This window comes from Pongo abelii, chromosome 7 (assembly GCF_028885655.2).
Source record: "Pongo abelii isolate AG06213 chromosome 7, NHGRI_mPonAbe1-v2.0_pri, whole genome shotgun sequence".
Lineage (NCBI taxonomy): Eukaryota > Metazoa > Chordata > Mammalia > Primates > Hominidae > Pongo > Pongo abelii.
Genome location: NC_071992.2, coordinates 87084951 through 87105357, shown reverse-complemented (window position 1 = coordinate 87105357; position 20407 = coordinate 87084951). Strand labels below are relative to the sequence as shown.

At 37.5% G+C, this 20407-nt stretch overlaps 1 long non-coding RNA gene across 2 annotated transcripts in view; it reads right to left on the bottom strand.

Moving 5' to 3' along the window:
• Positions 1 to 1199: 1199 nt before the first annotated feature.
• The window catches only part of LOC112134655 (uncharacterized), a 111822-nt gene continuing 92614 nt past the window's right edge, over positions 1200 to 20407 (bottom strand). For both annotated transcript variants that reach the window (XR_010141203.1, XR_002916022.3), the window contains 3 exons: positions 6333 to 6513; positions 5233 to 5478; positions 1200 to 2367 (listed from right to left, as the gene is read on the bottom strand). This is a non-coding gene — a long non-coding RNA (uncharacterized LOC112134655). The remainder of the gene's footprint in view (positions 2368 to 5232; positions 5479 to 6332; positions 6514 to 20407) is intronic.

Genomic DNA, 20407 nt, shown 5'->3' with positions numbered 1-20407 from the left:
AGTGAGATACTCCTGGGAAAGCAGGCTGGCATTTTCCATAGAAGAGCCACAAATGTGTCTACACTGAATTGTTGTCCACCTCCAAAATTGCTGCCATAATCAGGCAGCTGCCACTAGCCCTTTCCTGTAGGAGGTGGGGCGTCTTCTCCCATTCAGCCTTGTCTGTAAAACACCTGGATAACCTGAAGAATGGACAAAGCAAAATATCACCTACACATGAATAAGAGAAGCAGGACAGCCCACCCAACTTGAAGGCAATAAAAAGATTTGGTGTAATCCAAAGAAAGATATGGTCTAATGCAGAAACTTGGGTTCCCTGTTACCTCTTTTGTAAGAGTGAGCTGTTGGTAAAATGCTGAAAGAAATCAAAAAAATATGGACAGCAGCTCTGAAGAACTACATCACATTTATTTTTCAATGGATTAAAGAATGGTTAAGCCTTGAGAAGCCAATGAGTAAATCACAACACATAGAACCTATAAATAATATATGAGCTGAATACGTAACCAACTGTGTTAAAGCTCTGTTAGTAAAAAGACCAATAACCAAGAAGGCAGAGACAGCAAAAAAATAAATAAATAAAATCGCTGTCACTAGTGAAAGCTCTTCATTCTTATTGCTTATGTTTTTGCAATAGTCTCTTCCATTTATGTGGTGAAGACAAACTAACAGACAAGCATGTGAGTTTGAGGCAATGGTCATATGAGTTCGTCATTTTGAAGATCATTTGACATTTCTCCTTTTGTAATTGCATGATTTCAAGTATTTGTTGATTTCTTTTCTGGAAAATTTATTTCTGTGTTCCCACATTCCTCAGAACAAGAGACCTTCAAGGCTAGTCTTGCATGTGCACATATCACATGTGATATTTTCTCATATGATAGTCACAATTTATCTGCAAGTTGAGTATTATCATTATTTTAAAATGAGCAAAGTAAAGGCTTTTTGAGGCTAGAAAAAGTGCTTGTAGACAGTATATGAAGTGTTACACTTCTAACCCAGATAGATCTGAACCCCAAGTCTAGTGTAATACATTCTGCTGTCCCCTTCTTAAAAAAGCAGATAGAAAAGCAGGTTCCTGCCTTTTTAACACCATGAGCTTCTTTCTAATTTTTTATTTCTTTTTCATCGGACCCAAGTTTTTGTAGAATTTTGACCAACAAACAAATGATTAAAATTAAGTCACACTGAAATCTCTATTTGTATTCACAGAAAACATTTATTAAAATAAGAGCGTATGACCAACATGAGATAATACTGAGCCAATATCATTCCATTAAAAGGGTTTTCAGAAAGATATTCTTAGTAGTCTATTCGAGGAACAGAATAATAGTGTTTAAATGTTTAATCTCTATGATTAGGCTTTCTGGAATATTAAAAAGAGCCATCCAGTGGGCCTCTGGAACTCCAGGCATCAGTGGTCTCTAACCTGCCATCAGAAGACACTAGATTCTGCGTTTTTAAATAACAGAAGCAGGTGATGTGATTTTGCTGTTCGTGAGAAAGCATTACCTTGAGGCAGAAATCCTTTCATATACCAGGCTAAATCCCTCCTGCTCCAGCGTAAACCCATTTCCTCTTCTGGCCTCCGGAGAAAAGGCAACAGCTGCTGGGTGTCTTTTAACTCTTCCTCTGGGGCCCAGGGGGCTGGGCCACTTTACTGTCAGTGCACCACATTTTGAGCCATGTTGGACAGATTCCTAACGAATGTTAGGTTTGTTATCCCCACTCTCATTTCCCAACATATTTTCCAGGTTCTCTTTTTGTTGTGCAAGTAGGGATTTAGATTCTGGGGATCCGGACATAAAAGCTTCAGACTCGGGAAGTATCTCACAGGACTGCTTGTATTCTTCATGTAGCACTAGGCTGGAGGAGAATGAAAATCTGATACCATGATAGCCGAAACTAATATCTGTTGCTGCTATTCCAATTGCATTTAGTACTTCTGGAAATTCTTGCCTCGGATCACAGTCATATTACCAGCTGGGGTCAAAATACCATATGAGGGATTCATATTTCTGTCTAATTCATTATACTGATGGCTTTTATGAAGCATCTGGAATTGGAAGTACTGGAAGGATTCACAGGGAATCCATTTGAAGCCATGACAAAACTGTTTTCCATTGATCAGTCAAATCCTGCCCAATCAGGAAATGACACTTTCAGTTCTCATCAAGTCCATTTTTAATATCCCATTAACAAACAAAAATATAGATATAAAAATAATAGTCAACACCACACTTAGAGAATCCTAGGGAAAATTCCAGGAAAGAATTTGATGCATCTCCTTCTACCCCACACAAAACAAAATCCAAGTTGGTCAGACAAAGTATTTTTCTCTTATTGTGTTGCTTTGGATCTTCAGGTCTGAAACATCAAATAACCCTTGTAACAATATTTAAAATAAATCCTAATCTTTTATACAGCTACTTAATGGAATCAACTTTCCAACGATTCGCTATCTCACTAAGAAATACAAAACAAGTGGCAGGGTGCAGTGGCTCACGCCTGTAATCCCAGCACTTTGGGAGGCCGAGGCAGGTGAATCACAGGGTCAGGAGATCGAGACCACCCTGGCTAACATGGTGAAACCCCATCTCTACTAAAAATACAAAAAAATTAGCCAGGCGTGGTGGCAGGCTCCTGTTGTCCCAGCTGCTCGGGAGGCTGAGGCAGAAGAATGGCATGAACTCAGGAGGCGGAGCTTGCAGTGAGCCAAGATCGCGCCACTGCACTCCAGCCTGGGCAACAGAGCGAGACTCTGTCTCAAAAAAAAAAAAAAAAGAAAAGAAAAGAAAGAAAATAAATACAAAACAAGTATTCTAAAATATATTGGTTCCAATTTATAGAAAAAAGAAATCACACAGAGGTGAGGTCCAAGGCATTATTTTCTGTCAGCCCAGGTTCTCATGAAGTCAAGATTCCAGGAAGAAGTATATGTATCCAAGGACAACTACTATCTCAGGTGGTTCCTGAGAAAACCCCAGTCTGTATTACAAAGCTGTCCTTCCTCCATAACCTTTAATTTTTATAACAATTTTCAAATCTTTTTATTTCCCTGTGGCTTCTGAGCCTCCACAAATAACTTTCTAAAGTCATTCTCTTTCAATGAACAAATACTGACTGGAAGAGTTCTGTGAAAAACAGACACTAAAAATTGGTCTTCCCACTGAAAAAAAAAAGGCCTCCTGAGGAACAGGATTCAGATGAAAATCTAGTGAATTCAACTTGACTGGATTTTCTAAACCACCTATAGAATCTCCACAGGCATTTTAAGGGGGCAAGTTCCAGGTCAATTTATAGTTCTAATTCCATCGAATCTTAAAAATAAAGTTTATATCATGAATGTTTTTGTCAGAAGCGTTTGAGCCAGAGCAGCTCCATCTTGAATAGGAGCTGGGTAAAATAAGGCTGAGACGAAATGGGCTGCATTCCCAGACAGTTAAGGCGTTCTAAGTCACAGGAAGAGAGGGGGTTGGCACAAGATACACGCCATAAAGATCTTGCTGATAAAACAGGTTGCAGTAAAGAAGCTGGCTAAAACCCACCAAAACCAAGATGGCCACAAGGGTGACCTCTGGTCGTCCTCACTGCTACACTCCCACCAGCACCACAACAGCTTACAAATGCCAGGGCAATGACAGGAAGTTACCCTATATGGTCTAGAAAGAGGAGGCATAAATAATCCACTCCTTGTTTAGCATATCATCAATAAATAATCATAAAAATGGGCAACCAGCAGCCCTCAGTGCTGCTCTGTCTATGGAGTAGCCACTCTTTTATTTCTCTACTTTATTAATAAAGTGGCTTTCACTTTACTTTACAGACTTGCCCTGAATTCTTTCTTGCAGGAGATCCAAGAACCCTTCCTGGGGGTCTGGATTGGGACCCCTTTCCTGTAACATTTTTATTGAAAACTAACAACTTCATTTCCGCTACCAACTAAAGTAAAAGAAGGATAACTACATTGGTGCATATACGCATACATAATTTTATGACACTAAGTAATTGTTGATAAACATAAATGTAATCATGTAATTCACCCTCCCTCCACAGCTAAATTCATCCTGGGCTTACTCATACTGTTCTTCACAAAAGCTAAATATGATAACATACTAGACACTTGCACAACCTGTATCTCATCTCTCAGTATTCCTTGATATTGCCTGTGCTTCTGATATACTGAACTGTTTTCAGCTTCTGAAAATGTTATATTTTCTAAAACCTCTCTGCCCCTACACATGCCATGCCTTTTATGTAGAATTCCCCTCCCTCTCCTCTTCTATTCCATGTGAATATTCCTCTTCCACCAAGGTTTACACCCCCAATTCATGCCTGACTTTTGCTGAGTAGTCTATTCTTTCTGTCCCTCCTTTGATCAAGACTGAATTAAGTTATCCTCCTTTGTCTTCCCACAACTTCTTGTGTTATCATTATTTTCCATCATTCCTACTGGAGGGACAATACCATGAGATTAACAACTGGCTGGTTACAAACTGGCAGCCAGAAGAGTGGGTGGGGCAGTTCCTGAGGGGAACCCGTTGCCTCTGCCTAGCAACTTGTGCAATGGCTTCCAGCACCGGGAGTGCTAGCTTGTACTAGAAGAGGGTGGGCACCCCCATCATAAGCTCTGTGGCTCCAGAGGTTGTACAGAGCCAACATACTCAGAGTCAACCATTTAGATTTCCTGTCCCTGGGCCTGGCACAATGGCAAGCACCTACAGTTCTAGCTACTGAGGAAGCTAAAGCAGGAGGGTCGCTTGAACCCAGGAGTTCAAATTCAGCCTGGGCAACATAGCAAGACCCCATCTCTAAATAAATAAACAAACAAATAAAATAAATTAACAGATGTCTTGTCCCCAACCCGAACTTCAGGATCTCAGGTTTTCTTAACCAGTGCTCTGACCTTAACCTGGCAGATGTGCCTTGGCCGAGCATTCAAAATATCTCTGGCATCCATGACTCTATTGGATCATCAGGCTACTGCCTAACTACCTCTGCTCTTTCAGCACAAGAGAGAAGGACCTCTTTGTCACCCTGTAACTGCTTGTTAATGACCCTCTTTCTAGTTATCCTTCTCTGGGGCACTTATACAACTTAGCAATAACTAGCCAGCTCTGCAGACTTTGTAGGTGTTCTTCCAAATGCTCAAATCATCACATCTGTAATCATTCTACTTCATCTGGACATTTCTCCAGTTCACCACCTGAGAAATTAAACTCCAGGGACTACCCGTGTCTTCCATGGCACTCGTGATGGTATTCTCTTCACCTGCCAGGTGGCGACAGATCCAGTTCCAAACTCCATGTTACTCCTGTTTTCTTGGACCACTCTCAGAATTACTTGTATTAAAAAACCTTTGAGAAGCAGATGCCAAAATGAGGTGAGATGTGCAACAAATTTATTGAAGGAAATATCCAGAAGGGAAAGAGTTAGAGGAGGTGGGACAGGCTTTGGACCGGGATTCAGGTGTAAACCCTGTAAAGGAGAGAGGCAAGGAAGGAGGGTTACGTAGGAAGAGCCACAGACTGGAATGCATTTCTAAAAGTTTTAGCTCAGCTTGTGGGGAGTCCTTGAGCAAAAGTTGCCCAAGTCAGACATTGCAAAAGTTAGGCATTAGCCAGGAGCAGCCTATGGGAAATGGTAGCCTGGCAGGAACACAGCGGTAGGCTCAAATCTCAGCACCTGAAGCCATCCATCAAACACCTCCTCTAGCAGACATGTGAGGGGCATACTTTCATAGCCACCACAGTCACCCCGTTGGTAAATGACTGGCCTTATTATAAAATATAGATGGGTAGTTTAACTGTGCATAGTTTCTATATGTATGAATTTCAGTTACAATTATTTAGTTAAATAACAACAATCCTCCAACAAATTTCACGGTATATTAAGTGGGAGTAATTGCATAAAATACAGACTTTGCTGTCAGCTCTTTTCCCACATATCATTACATTAATAGCAGATGTTTATCATAATCAATGGACCACTAATGCTACTTCTTCCAGTCTGTTTGTGATGGGTCACTGAGTCTCAGTTATTCAGTTCATGCACAGAGAGCAAAGTGTGTGTTGGTATCAGGGCCATGTCTCCCAGAGGTAAACCCATGTGACATTTACACAAATGGATAATCAGAAAAGGAAACTGGCCAACAAACATGAAAGTGAAACACACACACACACAAATAGAAAAAGTGATGATGCTAGAAGTGAAATTTGTATTGAATGTAAATAGAGTTCTAGAAGAAATAGCTGATTATGGAATGCTGACACTGCCACTGATGGAGAGACTCTAGATTTACAGACAGAAGAACATGGTGAAGACGAACTTACCAACATAAATGCAAAAACTTGTAGCGATGAAAAGGATGAAGATCTCCCAGAGGAACTGATGCCATTAAAAATCTTTACCTTAAATGGATACTCAGAGATACTTCACAAGGTTGAAAGTGCAAAGGATAAAATGTTGGAAGCTGATCCAAACTTAGAATGGGGTGTCAAGATTCACCAAAGCCTAGAAAAAAATGCTCACTCAGTACTATAAGTTATACATGAGAAGACAAACATTGCTCAAACTATTCTTCATAAGTTCTTTTACAAAAGTATAAAAGTTTAAGTCCCATTTCTAATGCTTTAAATTACAGCATACTAAAAAATACTTTTACCATGTTTTTTAATTTCCTTATACATTTATAAACAACAGTAAAAGAGATTTCAGTGTTTTGACAAGAAATTTTAAAGGTCACAGAACAATAGTAATTTTTCACCATTAATTATTAAGACTACTATGTATGGTTTCAGCTCATACAGTCATTTTTATGATCCTGTCTAGAGCAAGGAGTGCCTGCATATATCATTGACTTGACCATGCTTGCTTTTCCTCAGTAATTAATGGTCACTAAGGATTTGGATAATTGGGCAGGACAAAATATGTGATAACAATTCAACATAGAAAATTAATAAAATTATAATAATGTTCAGCAGTTTTAACCACATGCGATTTGTAACATAACCAAATGTCACATTACATCACATGAAAAGTTTTTCTAACATTTTTAAAGGTTAGGAAATCAACAATTATTATCTGACCACTGAATTCTGAAAGTTCAATAAGAAAGTTGAGGCATTTTCCCCTAGCTATTTACTGTAGAAATACCTTTTCAATGAGTAAATGACATTGAGCAGCATATAAAAAGAGACTTTCCTCAGAGACACAAGTTAGAACTCCTTTCATGGCTTCTGGTTACTGTCAAGATGGTACATACACTGCTAGCTTCCCCCCTAAAAATAAACCTGGAGAAACCATAGCAGCCAAAGAGAAGCCTGGACTCCAGGAAACAATAGAAACAACTTCCCCTGCTGACACTACAGACCATGTTGAGCTGATGTGCCTAGGAGCTGAGCAACTGCAGCCGGGGGCTGTGTGTTGCCCAAGTGGCAGTGAAAGGATAAGCTGGATGGAATTGTTTAATTCTCTGTCCTTCATCCCGTATTTTTTTTTTTTTTTTTTGAGTTCGTACGGTAACTACTCGTTCATTCCCTAGAAATGGCACAGACAGCCCAAAGCACCAGGGTTGGTGTTCTGTACCAGGGTGGTTCAAAAGCCCTGCCTGTGAGAACAATTAATGAAGGCAGGTAGTGGGTGCTGGCTAAGTAGCTGCCCTTGGGCATTTGGTTCTCCAACCCCTTCGCCTCCAAACTTGCATGGTTGCTGGAATACCTCCCCAGGAGACTGATTTTCCCTAGTGCAGGATCTTTCTAAGTGTGCAAAGGTAAAATCCTGCCCAAGAGAGTTGCCTGGTACAGTAGAAGCAACAACGGTCACCAAGAGTAAATTTTGGTATTAGGGCCCATTCTCCTTGAGGTTGTCTGGTCCCTTCTGTTCCAAAGCTGCTACAGTTTGTGGCATGAACTTCAGTTTCTTCCCCATATATGTTTTCTGACCGAGCAGCTGATACCTCTAGGGACCATCAGAAGCCCAATTAATTCTGAAGACAAAAAGCTAAATATATGCCACTGAAGCAGAGTTGTGAAAATCAAGAATTTCCAATATCCTGATAAGAATATTTAAAGGAAAGATCATAGGGAATATTTGTAACATAAATCAAGAACCAGAAATAATCAAAAAGTGGAAATATTAGATAAATAAAATACAAACACTGACATAAACAGCATGGTAGATGGGACAAACAATAGGTGCAGTTGAAGAATTTTAAAGAGATAGAAAGCCTGATTCAGTAATTCTCCGAGAAGAAAATTTTAAATATGTAAAAAGAGAAAACATAGACAAAGAGAAGTAATAGATATAAAAGATAGATGTAGAAGTGCCAACATACGCATGATAAGAGTACCAGAAAGAAAGCATACGAAGAGAAGAAAAAATCTTTGAATAAACCTAATTTTTTTACAATTAATAAAAGATAAAGACTTCTATTTGAATGTGTTAAACAGTACAGATAAGAAGTGGGGGGATTTAACAAGAGAGACTTAAAAATATCAAAAGAAGTGAGGCTTAAGAATATCAAATACAAAGAGAGATTCTAAAAGCATGCAGAGGGAAATAACAGATCATCTACGAAAGAATAAAAATAAAGTTGCGATCAGACTTACCAACAGCAATGCTAGATACACAATACACTAATATTTTATGTATTAAAGAAAAATAACTTTATTCCAGAATTTGATAACAAGCTAAAATGTTACTAAAATATGAATGTGTAATACAAATATTCAGTGACACATCAGGCCTCAGAAGATTTTCTATGCAAAGATCTACCTTGAAAACACTCTTAGAGAAAGTATTCAAATAATGTGAAGAGAAAAATTTAGGAAGTAGTTCATGAGTTATTAATTGTAAAAGAAATCAATGACCTTTGAAGTTTATCATTCCTTGAAATGATAAAGCAAAATAATGAGACGAGTAAGGCTCAAAGTAACAAAAGGAAGTATGTCTATTAACAACCTGTAAATAAACTTTTACAGTATCAATATAATGTGGTGCTGAAGGAGACAATGTTCCAGGTTCTTGTTTGTTAAAACTTAATATGTTTAAGAATTCAAGAAAAGTGAATAAAACTGAATATGAGTTCGAGGCAAGTAACTACAATAGAGACAAAATTATAAGGTTTAACTTTTAGAATTATAGAAGAGAACTTGAACTATCAAATGGAAAGCCACCTCAAAAAAGGAAAAAGGAAAAAGGAAAGGAAAGACATAAAATGAAATTTAAGAAATCAATTCTAACATGAAGTAATTTCAATAAATGTATATGAGTCACATTTGCTAATTAAGAGACAGAAGTTCTCATATTGGATACAAAAAAATCAAACCAATTAATATATTATCCAGAAGGGACACACTTAAAACAGAAGATACAGAGAGGTTGAAAATAAAAGTAAGAAAAAAGATAGACCAAAAAATGTATATCAAAAGATTCCTAAGGAAGCAATTGTACTACATAACACAATATAATGACATAAAGGGAAATGTTAAATAATGGCTAAAGGAACAAAGAAAAAAAGAAGATATTATAAACCTACATGGACAGTCTCAAAATAGCAAAAGGAAAATCTGATAGTATTTCAGATGGAAAAATCAATGATTATAGCTAAAGATTTTAGCACATCCATCTCATAAACTAATTCAATCAAGTAGACATAAACTAAGTAGAGATATCAAGGAAATGCCAATATACTTAACACTCTCAAGCTTTTAGACATGTATAATACTCTGTACCACACAGAAAATAGTCAAGGAATATTTACAAGAGCAAACCACACATTAACCACATAAGGAACTCAAAACTTAGGACTAAATAAATCTTAAATGATAGATAACATACAGAATTTAGTTTCCCTCTTATAATAAAATAAAACTATGAGTTAGTAATAAAATGATAGTTTTTAAAATAAAAAATAGAAACCAAGTCATGTATTTCTAAATAATCCTCGCAACCAGAAGGAAATCACATAGGAAATTAAGAAATCTCATTACAGAGATCTTCCTTACTATTTATAAGCTTTTTACATGATCTAAGACTTCCACAAATGTGCCACAAATCCCAAAGCTAACCCCAAACAGATTCCCATTTTCTTGAAATTATCAGACCCCAGATATTGTAAGGAACTGGTTGAAAATGGCAAAGGCTATGACAGTGTCTTCTTAGCATGGATGATTCCTGAAGGTTCCATCCTCTTCCTAATCTACTTTGAAAAATATTAGACCACTCTTGTTAATATATTAATTGTAATCTAGCTACCTATTTGACCTTTCAGGATCTCTTTTTTTCTTTGGGGTTTTTCATAGAAATTTCTTTGGGGTTTTTCATAGTCTATAGCTTTCATATTAAATTAATAGCAAGTAAAAACAAGTTTTATAAAAGTCAACAACAAAAATTCATACAATAGTTAAAAATTTAGTCACATGTGAAACTCATGAGGACAATTTTACTCTTTGTATAGAGAATGAAGAAAGAAAAAAATATTTAGACAGAAAGCTGTAAGAGCAGAATAACAGAAGAAAGAAAGTTAGGGTGGAAAGTGAGTGGGCTGCAGAAATAATTCATGACTTGGAGATGGAGAAAGCCATAGGACAGAAATGAAAGCACATTAAACATGCTGGACAGAGAATATTATTTAATTCCTAAGTGTTGTTGTTCAAAAGAAAAAATACTAAAAAGGAACACTAAATAGCATAAGACCCTGATAAGACCTGTATTCACTCCTTCCTTCCTTCCTTCCTTCCTTCCTTCCTTCCTTCCTTCCTTCCCTCCCCCTTCCTTCTTTTCATTCTTTCCCTCTTTTTCTCTTTTGTTTTGGACACAGGTTTATTAGGGACATTCACAGCCTCTCACAGAGCAAAGTTCACTTTTCCTGTACTCATATTACCTCTCTAAGGAGGAGATTTAGCTTCAAGATATAGTCCAAAACAATGTACTTGCCTCTGTCTGCTGCAAATCCAAAAATAGGGAGTTCATTATATCCCTAGTTTTTATTTGAGATTTTGACTTCCTGAACCGGAACCTATGGTCCCACTTACAGGTTACCAAACCAGGTAAGTGGAAGGTCTCAGTTACATTGGTATCATTAAAAGCAAAACAAGGACTGGAGTTATGCATGTATAATTTTTTGAAAGGTAGTCAGTAGGCTGATTTTTGTGAGGGCCATATACAAGTATGAACCAGGACCTGCTGTGATTTTCTTCTCAAATAAATACCTGCTGAGGATCATAAATCACCCATATTTTAGATTGATTGAGTATGTGTGTTTTTACCAAAGGCTGATAGGAGCAGCAGAAACAGCTCAACTGGTTTCTGAAATGAACAATTAAATCCAGTGTTTACCTCCTTAATGTATCATGGACTGTATATTGGACCCAAACATCAGCAAAATTTATGAGCTTTATTGAATTAATTTCTAGTTCCAAATTGTATAGATCCTATGTCTTTAACTACAGGTGCCATACCATAACTATAACACCTTCTCAGTGGCTTGAAAGGGTTTGTGTTTGTTTGTTAAGGCTTAACCACCAGGAAGTGGTTTCAGCACAGGCCTATGGGGGAAAGGTGATTTCATGGTTTTTCAAATACATTTATATAAGTGATTTCTACCACCTTCATCCAACTCATCCAAAAAAACCACCTGGGTGATAGTTATCCACTCTTAGAGGGTTATTTAAATACTTTAAAAGTATGTGAGAGAAAAGTCCTTTACAATTAAACAAGATCGTCTGTTGATGATGGTTCTTTGTGACTGACTGTATAGACCACATCCTATGCTATCCTAATTGGTCAAGCAGGCGAATGATTTCACTGTTGCTCCTAGATTGACCTAACATTCCAAATACAAACAACCACTCTTTCTTTGGAAGCAAGGAGGTGCATTTTTACCCACTGTCTCATTTCTCTAAGAGTAACACGAGCAAGTAGATTCAGTATGTGCATTTAGTATTTTAGAAGCCTAAGGCAAGGTAAGAGGTATGCCCCCAGCTACTTTATGGAAGAGGAAGCCCATGGGTCTCTCTAGAACACAGATGCCCTGATCATAGGAGAAATGGGATGGGATGTGGAGTCATTCCTTGTTCTGATGGTAAACAGGGAGCATCACACAGCTAGGGAGAACCTTTCTAAGTTCTTTCTCACCCACCAGGGCAGTCATATAAATTAGTACCCCCAAAAAAGGCCTCATCTGGTGAAAACACTATCCACCGTCCTCTCTGGACACTATAGTGGAAGTAAAATGAACAAATTTAGGAGATGATTCTTCTTGCTACCATAAATTACTCAGTATTTAACGACAAGGCACTATTCCCAGAATGTATTACATGCAACTTGCAAGTGAAAAAAATTTTATTGCCCTTTAAAAGAGACTCAGGAAAACATACAAATCCTCTCTAACAAGAGGATACTTATGGTCCCAGATTACTCCACATGCCAAGTGCATTTCCTCCCCACGTGCATCAGGATGTGGTCAGTCTAATACAGGTCTTTATATAATCAGTGATTGTGAAAACGGTCTTTCTGCTTTCTCAAAGAAGATAGAAACCCATGTCCTTTGCTAAGTACACAGGACACAATTCTCTCTCTGCCATATGAATTAAATTCTCCTGATCTCATCTAGAAGACACAGCTGAAATATACTGTCACTCGTTATACTGAAATTCGCTTTCAGAATTATAATATATTCATTCTGCCATTACCTGTCTTAAGTTTCTTTCGTTCTACCTTTCTCTGACTCCCTGTTTACACTGGAGTTGTAGGTTGTCTCCCCCTTATGATCCTTTATTCCTTGTTTCCCATTTCCCTAAATCATTAAAATTACATTATTTTCATAATGGCTTATGAAAGCTCTTCAGCCTGGGGTATTCACAGGTACTTGGCATATAATCAAACCTGCTGAATCGCCCTCAGAACAGGTTTTGGTACAGTCTGGTGCAGTTTTATATTTTCTGTTTTCAGAGCTGCCCAAGATTTCAAAAGGAAGTCTATAACACAGAAAGATTTTAAGGCCAGGTCTTACATTAAATTAAAGGAAAGAATGTGTCAAGGGATTTCTCAGCAAGGCATAGTACAAGAGGAATGGAAGTCTGCTCCAGCTATGGAAAACTGTGGGGAAGTTTGAAAGGAGAAACCAGACTGAATTGGGGCAAGTTCCTCTGCCATGCTGAGTGACAGTTACTCTCATTGAGACAAGGTAGAAGACAAATAGGTATTGTTTGTAAACTCTAAATGGTTGTAAACTTAAATTTTTTCATTTAAAAATATTATCCTACTGCTTTAATTGCTCAATAAATTCGTTAAAGTGACTAAGAGGACTCTTACTTAATTCCTTCAATATGGCAAGACAAGTTTTTAAAAAGGAAAAAAGAAAACAACAACTGAATTTGAACAGCTTGAATTCCCATTAACAAAAGACAAACTGGCAAAATAATTTAGGGTCCTCAGTGCTTATTATTGGAAACCAGCCACTCATCTTGGTCTTTGCACAGTAGTAGAGACTGAGCTAATTTACTGAAACCAGTGAACAGAGTTGCACTTGTGTGGTGTGAAGGTGATGGGCTTTCAGATAAAGTTGCTTTGAGTGGAAATCAGTGTAAGGAACACCTGGCCTAACTCCCAGCAGCACATTAGTTAGAAACTAGAGAAAGACCCACTTTTAGAACCACTAATGAGCCCCAGGTGAAAACTCTGTTAACTAGACAGCTCCTTTTTTCAAAATTTCCAAAGTTTTGATTGATAAGCAAATTGCTTAGGATTCCTAATCTTCCATTACATTAAAACATAACCTTTGTTGTTTTTTTTTCTCCCAGGAAACACATTTTTGTCTCTAGCTACCAAATGGGTATCATTAATTAGAGTATATCAGCTTCCACGTGGGGAATACTTGGTGAGACAAATGTACTTACTTGTGGTAGTTTGACTCTACAGAGTGTTTATGATCCAAAAAAGTAAAATGGGAATAACTGTGGGGTTTGAAGTGGCTAATTAAACACATACTGTTGCATTTTTCTACATTTCCAACATTGTTGCATCTGACAACAAATACAATTTTAAAGTATCTTTCTCTATTTTAAAAGAAAATAGATGCCTATTTAAATTTGTAATTAAAATGTGAAAATATCCAGTTACTGTCAACTCTCAGGTGCTGAGAAGCACTGGCTATAAGGAAAAATAACCCAAGTGTGATTCATTGTTGTTTAGCATTATTTCTTCAACATATATTTAGCACATACACTGTTACCAGGTATTAAGAAGAAATATACACATATATAAGGAATTATTTAGTCATATTGCACGCTTTTACTAAAACCAAAGTCTCATAGATGTATTGCAACATGTTGACGTCTGTTTTAGTTTGAACATTATTTATTCAAAAAGTTATTTTTTGAAACCTATCATTCACTGGGCAGCACAGCAATAGCTAAAACAGATAGGGTCAATGCATTCATGAGTTCATAGTATAGTGGTGTTGATAAACACCAAACAAATAAATGTGGAAATTGCTATAATTATGACTAAGCTCCATAGATGAAATGTCTAGTGTACAATGAGAGTGTGTATAACAGAGGAACTTAATATTGACTGAAAAATCAGGGAGGACTTCTTTGAGGAAGTAATGGTAGGTTAAAACCAGAAAGATAAACAGAAATTAGCCACGTAAAGAGAAAGGAAAAAAAGAGCCTTCCACATAGCAGACAAGGCCTTATCAAGGCCCTTGAGGCAAGAAGAAACTTGGAATCGAACACCTAGAAGAGAGAAAAGGCAGGAATCTCTGTAATGGTTCACATTTCGCTGCCTTTTTAAATGAGAGTGCTGAACATGTAACACATTTTTTCTGACTTTTCAAGTCATCATTTTAATCATCAATAATTATGCTGTGCTAAGAAAGGGTATCATTAGGAGTTATAAAGATGATCCTGAGATAAATGCTTCCAAATAATTGTGCTTCTTAAGTTCTTATATTTAAGGTGTCTGGTTTTCCTATATTTATTTTTGTCGTCAATACAACTTTTGATTTCTAATAGCGTTTATGCTATTAACATTGCTCTTATTGTTAATTGTTATCTTATAATCTGCTGTGGTCGGCAAATATAGATTATATATATCTACTGGACATGTGAAGAAGCAGGAAAAAATGTGACCCATAGTCAAATTTAAAATTTGTCCAGGAGAAACAGACAAAGGAATGAAAAAAACAATTTTTTTTTGCAGTAAGGATGTAAAAATGGCTACTACAATTATGTACAAGGATTTTTTAGAAACATGTATATAATAATGATAAGGATTAAAGATATAAAAATAATCAAATGAAATGTCTGGGGTTATACATATGAAATAAAAAAACTAAAAAATTGGATAAGTAGAAGAACTTGTTAGACTCAACAGAAGAAAAACATCAAACAAGAAACAGAAGAAAAAGGTAAGCAACAGAAATTTTTCAAATATAAGTACAGAAAAACTAAAAAGACTAAAAAGTTTAACAAAACTTCAGAATTATGGAACAATATCAAGAGGTCTATCATATTTACAGAGTTCAAGAGGAAATAGGCAAGAAGAGGGTACAGAAAAAAAATTTAGAGAAATAATAACTGAAAAATTCCAAACTTGGTGAAAAATATAAACTAAACCCACAAATCTAAGAAAGTCACTGAGTCCAAAGCAAAATAAATACAAATAAAACCATACCAAGGAAGATCATAATCAAATTTCTGAACATTTATGTTAAAGTTATGAGAAAAATTACAGAAAATTATAAAAGCAGATATTTTTCATAATCACATACAGAGGAACAAAGGTAAGAGTGAGTCCTGACTCCTTATGTAAAAACACAGGCAAAGCAGAAGACAAGAAAATGACATATTTAAAGTATTGAAAAATTCTACTTAAGCTGTAGAAAGCTAGAAAGAGCATTCCTCCTATACTAGCAACAAGAAAAATGTAGGTAATTTCCCAAATCATATTTTTTCCTGTGCTCATTAGAACTAAAAACCTGGGGCTACTTACTAGCCTGACATCTAAGCAAAGATAAGTGCTTCCACAGACAGGCTTACCTGGGTAAGGGCATGGGAAAAAGACAGTGTTAGCCAAGGAGTTGGTAAAATTTCAGCTGTAATATCTGAGATACTGTTAAGATGAAGAATAGAGTAAAAGTATAGATCTTCTTGGAATCACAGACACAATAGGAGTTTGCATCCACTCACAGGCTCTTCTTGTCCACAGATCTCACTGGGTGCTCATAAGCGGTATTGGGGAAGGAGAGAAGACCTGGAACATCTCCCTTGTGTGTAAGTCTGGAGAAAAGAACAGATGCCAGTGTGGAAAGGCATGAAGTCTTAACCAAATTCTTCTTCCTATGAAATAAAAAGCCTTAAGCCAGTAGGGGAAGAGCAGAAAACTCTGTCACCCCTAGGGCCAAAGCCAGGACTCGGGTGAGGTAAGCAAAGCATCCAGGGGGCAAAAAAGAAAAAGGCATTCACTTCCTGGTTTGTGCAGTGTCAGCTGTGCATTTGCACAAATCTGAGAGTGAGGATTTCCTGAAATATTGTGCCCTAGGTACATTGCTTCCTTCACCCAGGCCCCAGCATTCAAAGGCACAAGTGAAAACTTATTGCAGCCAGGGGAAAGAAGCAGAACAAAATTGACTACTACCCCGGAGTAAGAGGTTGAAACTAACATGGACGTAGAACATAAGAGAGCCTTGGCTGGGCGCAGTGGCTCACGCCTGTAATCCCAGCACTTTGGGAGGCCTAGGAGGGCGGATCACCTGAGGTCAGGAGTTCGAGACCAGAATGACCAACATGGAGAAACCCCATCTCTACTAAAAATACAAAATTAGCCAGGCAAGGTGGTGCATGCCTGTAATCCCAGCTACTTGGGAGGCTGAGGCAGGAGAATCACTTGATCCTGAGAGGCAGAGGTTGCGGTGAGCCAAGATCACGCCATTGCACTCCAGTCTGGGCAACAAGAGCGAAACTCCGTCTCAAAAAAAAAAAAAGAGAGAGAGAGAGCCTCTAACACTGGGGAGACATGATCACTGAGAAAACCCTAAACACTAAGACCGTAGGGGCACATGGCTTGCCTAAGATTGAAGCTGAACCAGAATCACAGAAAATGTCTACCATTTTTCTACCACCAAGCTAGCAAGTCTTGAACAACACGTAACATCAGTTTACCACTTTGGGACACACAGAGCATAGAGAGACATCTCTGAAGTGCATAGGAAAGTCTAAAACTGGGAGTGAAATATGAACATTATGAAAAACCCTCAGCAATCCAGTCCTCATCCCTGATCACAAAGTAATGCCAGAAACATTGGAAGACAGTGATGCATTAAGAGTAATCGTAGCAACATCACCACCCAAACCCAGCTTGGCTCCTAACCAGATATACCTTAAACCCCACATCAAAGACCTAGGAGAAGAAAAGCTGTGCCCATTTTCAGGCACAAGTAATAATAATCTCAGTCTGTACTATCCTACATATTATGTCTTGATTTCAATCAATTATTATAAGATTTTTCCAAAGGGAAAGAAAAAGAAAAAACTGACTGTCAAGAAACAAAGCAATCAACAGGACAATATTCAGTTATGACACAGGTGTTTAATACATCAAACAGAAAAAATTTCTATGATTCACAATGGGATACCATTATACACCTAGTGAAATGGCTAAAATTAAAAAATAAAAACTGATAATACCAAAGATGTGTAACAACTGGAATTTTCAAAATGTGTGCAAAATGATAAAGCCACTTCAAAAAACAGTTTAAAAAGTTAAATATGTACTTACCATGTGTCCCACTAATCCTACTCCTACATATTATCCAAATGTATTAAAAATTTATGTTCACACAAAAGTCTGTACATGAATGTTTACAGCAGCTATATTCATAGTGCTAAAACTGGTAGCCTAGATATTCTTCAACTGATAAGTGGATAAAAAATGGTACATACATTCAGTGGGATAATACAACAGTAAAAAGGAGTAACTTATCAAATTAAATAACAACATGGACAACACTTAAATGTATTTTTCTAAATGAAATAACCCCAAATATTATATATTATATTATTCCATTTATATGACACTATGGAAAAGGGAAAATTATAAAGATGGAAAACAGATTGGTGCTACCAGGAGTCCATATTACATAAACAAACAAAGAAGGGACAAGTCACCTTTACAAAATAATTCCAGTCAACAAATGTAAACAAAATGAAAAAAAGAGAAAATAACCATCAAAACATTACAGTAACAATTGCTGCCGATAAGGTCTATCTATGAATGCTAAAATTCATGGACAAAAATTTAAGGAGAAATAGGATATCTGTATAGTCTCTAAATGTCTCCCCCAAAATATTTATTAATTATAAAGAAGGAAATATTAACTTACAGTGGAGAAACCTGACAGATACCACCTAAACTCTGTCATGAATGTTAACATCACTAATAAAATATATTGATACTATGAACTCCCTGATACAATGCACTGAGAAAAGCCCATCACCTCTGTGGTGTACTTCCACAAAATCAATACTCTCAATCAACACTGGAGAAAACTACCACCAACAAAAAATGGAAGGATATGCTACAAAAACCTGAATAGTAGTTTCCAAAAGCATTAAGGTCATTAAAGAAAAGGAAAGACTGAGAAATTGTCACAGGTTGGAGGAGACTAAGGAGACATGACAACTAAATGTAATGTGGCACCCTGCTGGGATCCTGACCAAATAAGGACTTCAGCAGAAAAAAAAATTGTGAAATTTGAATACATTCTGTAGTTTAGTTAATAGTACTGTGCCAATCTTAATTTTTTGTTTTGATCATTGTACCATACTTACATAAGATATTAATATTAGGGGAAGCTGGGTTAAGTACATATAGGAACTCTTTGTACTATTTTTGCAATTCTTCTGTAAGTCTAAAATCACTACAAAAGAAAAAATTAAAATAATAATAGTTATTAATGTATTAAAGTTTCTAGTAAAAAATATAGCCAGCATTCATAAACAGATGGTGGAATTTCAGCAGATAGATAAAAACTAAAAGAAAGAAACAAACAGAAATTATACCAGATACAAAGGTTGCCTTTGAGGGATGTACTGCTAGACTTCAGACAACTGAAGAAAAAATCAGTGATTTTTAAAGATAGCTCAATAGAAATTACCCAAACTGAGCTAACACATAAAAATAAATAGTTAAAAATAAAAAAGCAGAACAGAACATTCAAGAACTCTGGGACAAAGTCAAGTGGTCTTATATACTACCCTTGGAATCCCAGAAGGAGAAGAGAGAAATAAAGCAGAAAAACATTTTAAAGTAGAATGGCTGATAATTTCTCCCAAACAATGAAAGATATCAAACCACAGACCCCAAGAACAAAAGACAACAACAAGCAAGAGAAATATTGAAGTACTGGGGAGGGAGAAAAGAAAAGGACACTATAGCATTCTATATCCACAAAAATGTCCTCAAAAATAAAGGTAAAAAAATTCAAACAAACAAAAGCTGAAAGAATTTGTTAACAGCAGGAATTTATTATGAAAAAATGTTAAAAGTTCTTCAGTTGGGGAATTGAAACAGCTCCAATCTACAGCTCCCAGCATGAGCGATGCAGAAGATGGGTGATTTCTCCATTTCCAACTGAGGTACCGGGTTCATCTCACTGGGGCATGTCGGACAGTGGGTGCAGGACAGTGGGTGCAGCCCACCAAGGGAGAGCCAAAGAAGGGTGAGGCAATGCCTCACCCGGAAAGCACAAGGGGTCAGGGAATTCTTTTTCCTAGGCAAGAGAAGCCATGACAGACAGCACCTGGAAAATCCGGTCACTCCCACCCTAATACTGTGCTCTTCCAGGGGTCTTAGCAAACGGCACATGAGGAGATTATATCCCATGCCTGGCTTGGAGGGTCTCATGCCCATGGAGTCTTGCTCATTGCTAGCAGAGCAGTCTGAGATGGAACTGCAAGGCAGCAGCGAGGCTGTGGGAGGGGCACACACCATTGCTGAGGATTGAGTAAGTAAACAAAGCAGCTGGGTAGCTCAAACTGGGTGGAGCCCACCACAGCTCAAGGAGGTCTGCCTGCCTCTGTAGACTCCACCTCTGGGACAGGGCATAGCTGAACAAAAGGCAGCAGAAACCTCTGCAGATTTAAATGTCCCTGTCTGACAGCTTTGAAGGCAGTAGTGGGTCTCCCAGCATGGAGTTTGAGATCTGAGAACAGACAGACTGCCTCCTTAAGTGGGTCCCCGACCCCTGAGTAGCCTAACTGGGAGGTATCCCCCAGTAGGGGCAGACTGACACCTCACACGACTGGGTACCCCTCTGAGATGAAGCTTCCAGAGGAACGATCAGGCAGCAACATTTGCTGTTCAGCAATATTTGCTGTTCTGCAGCCTCTGCTGCTGACAC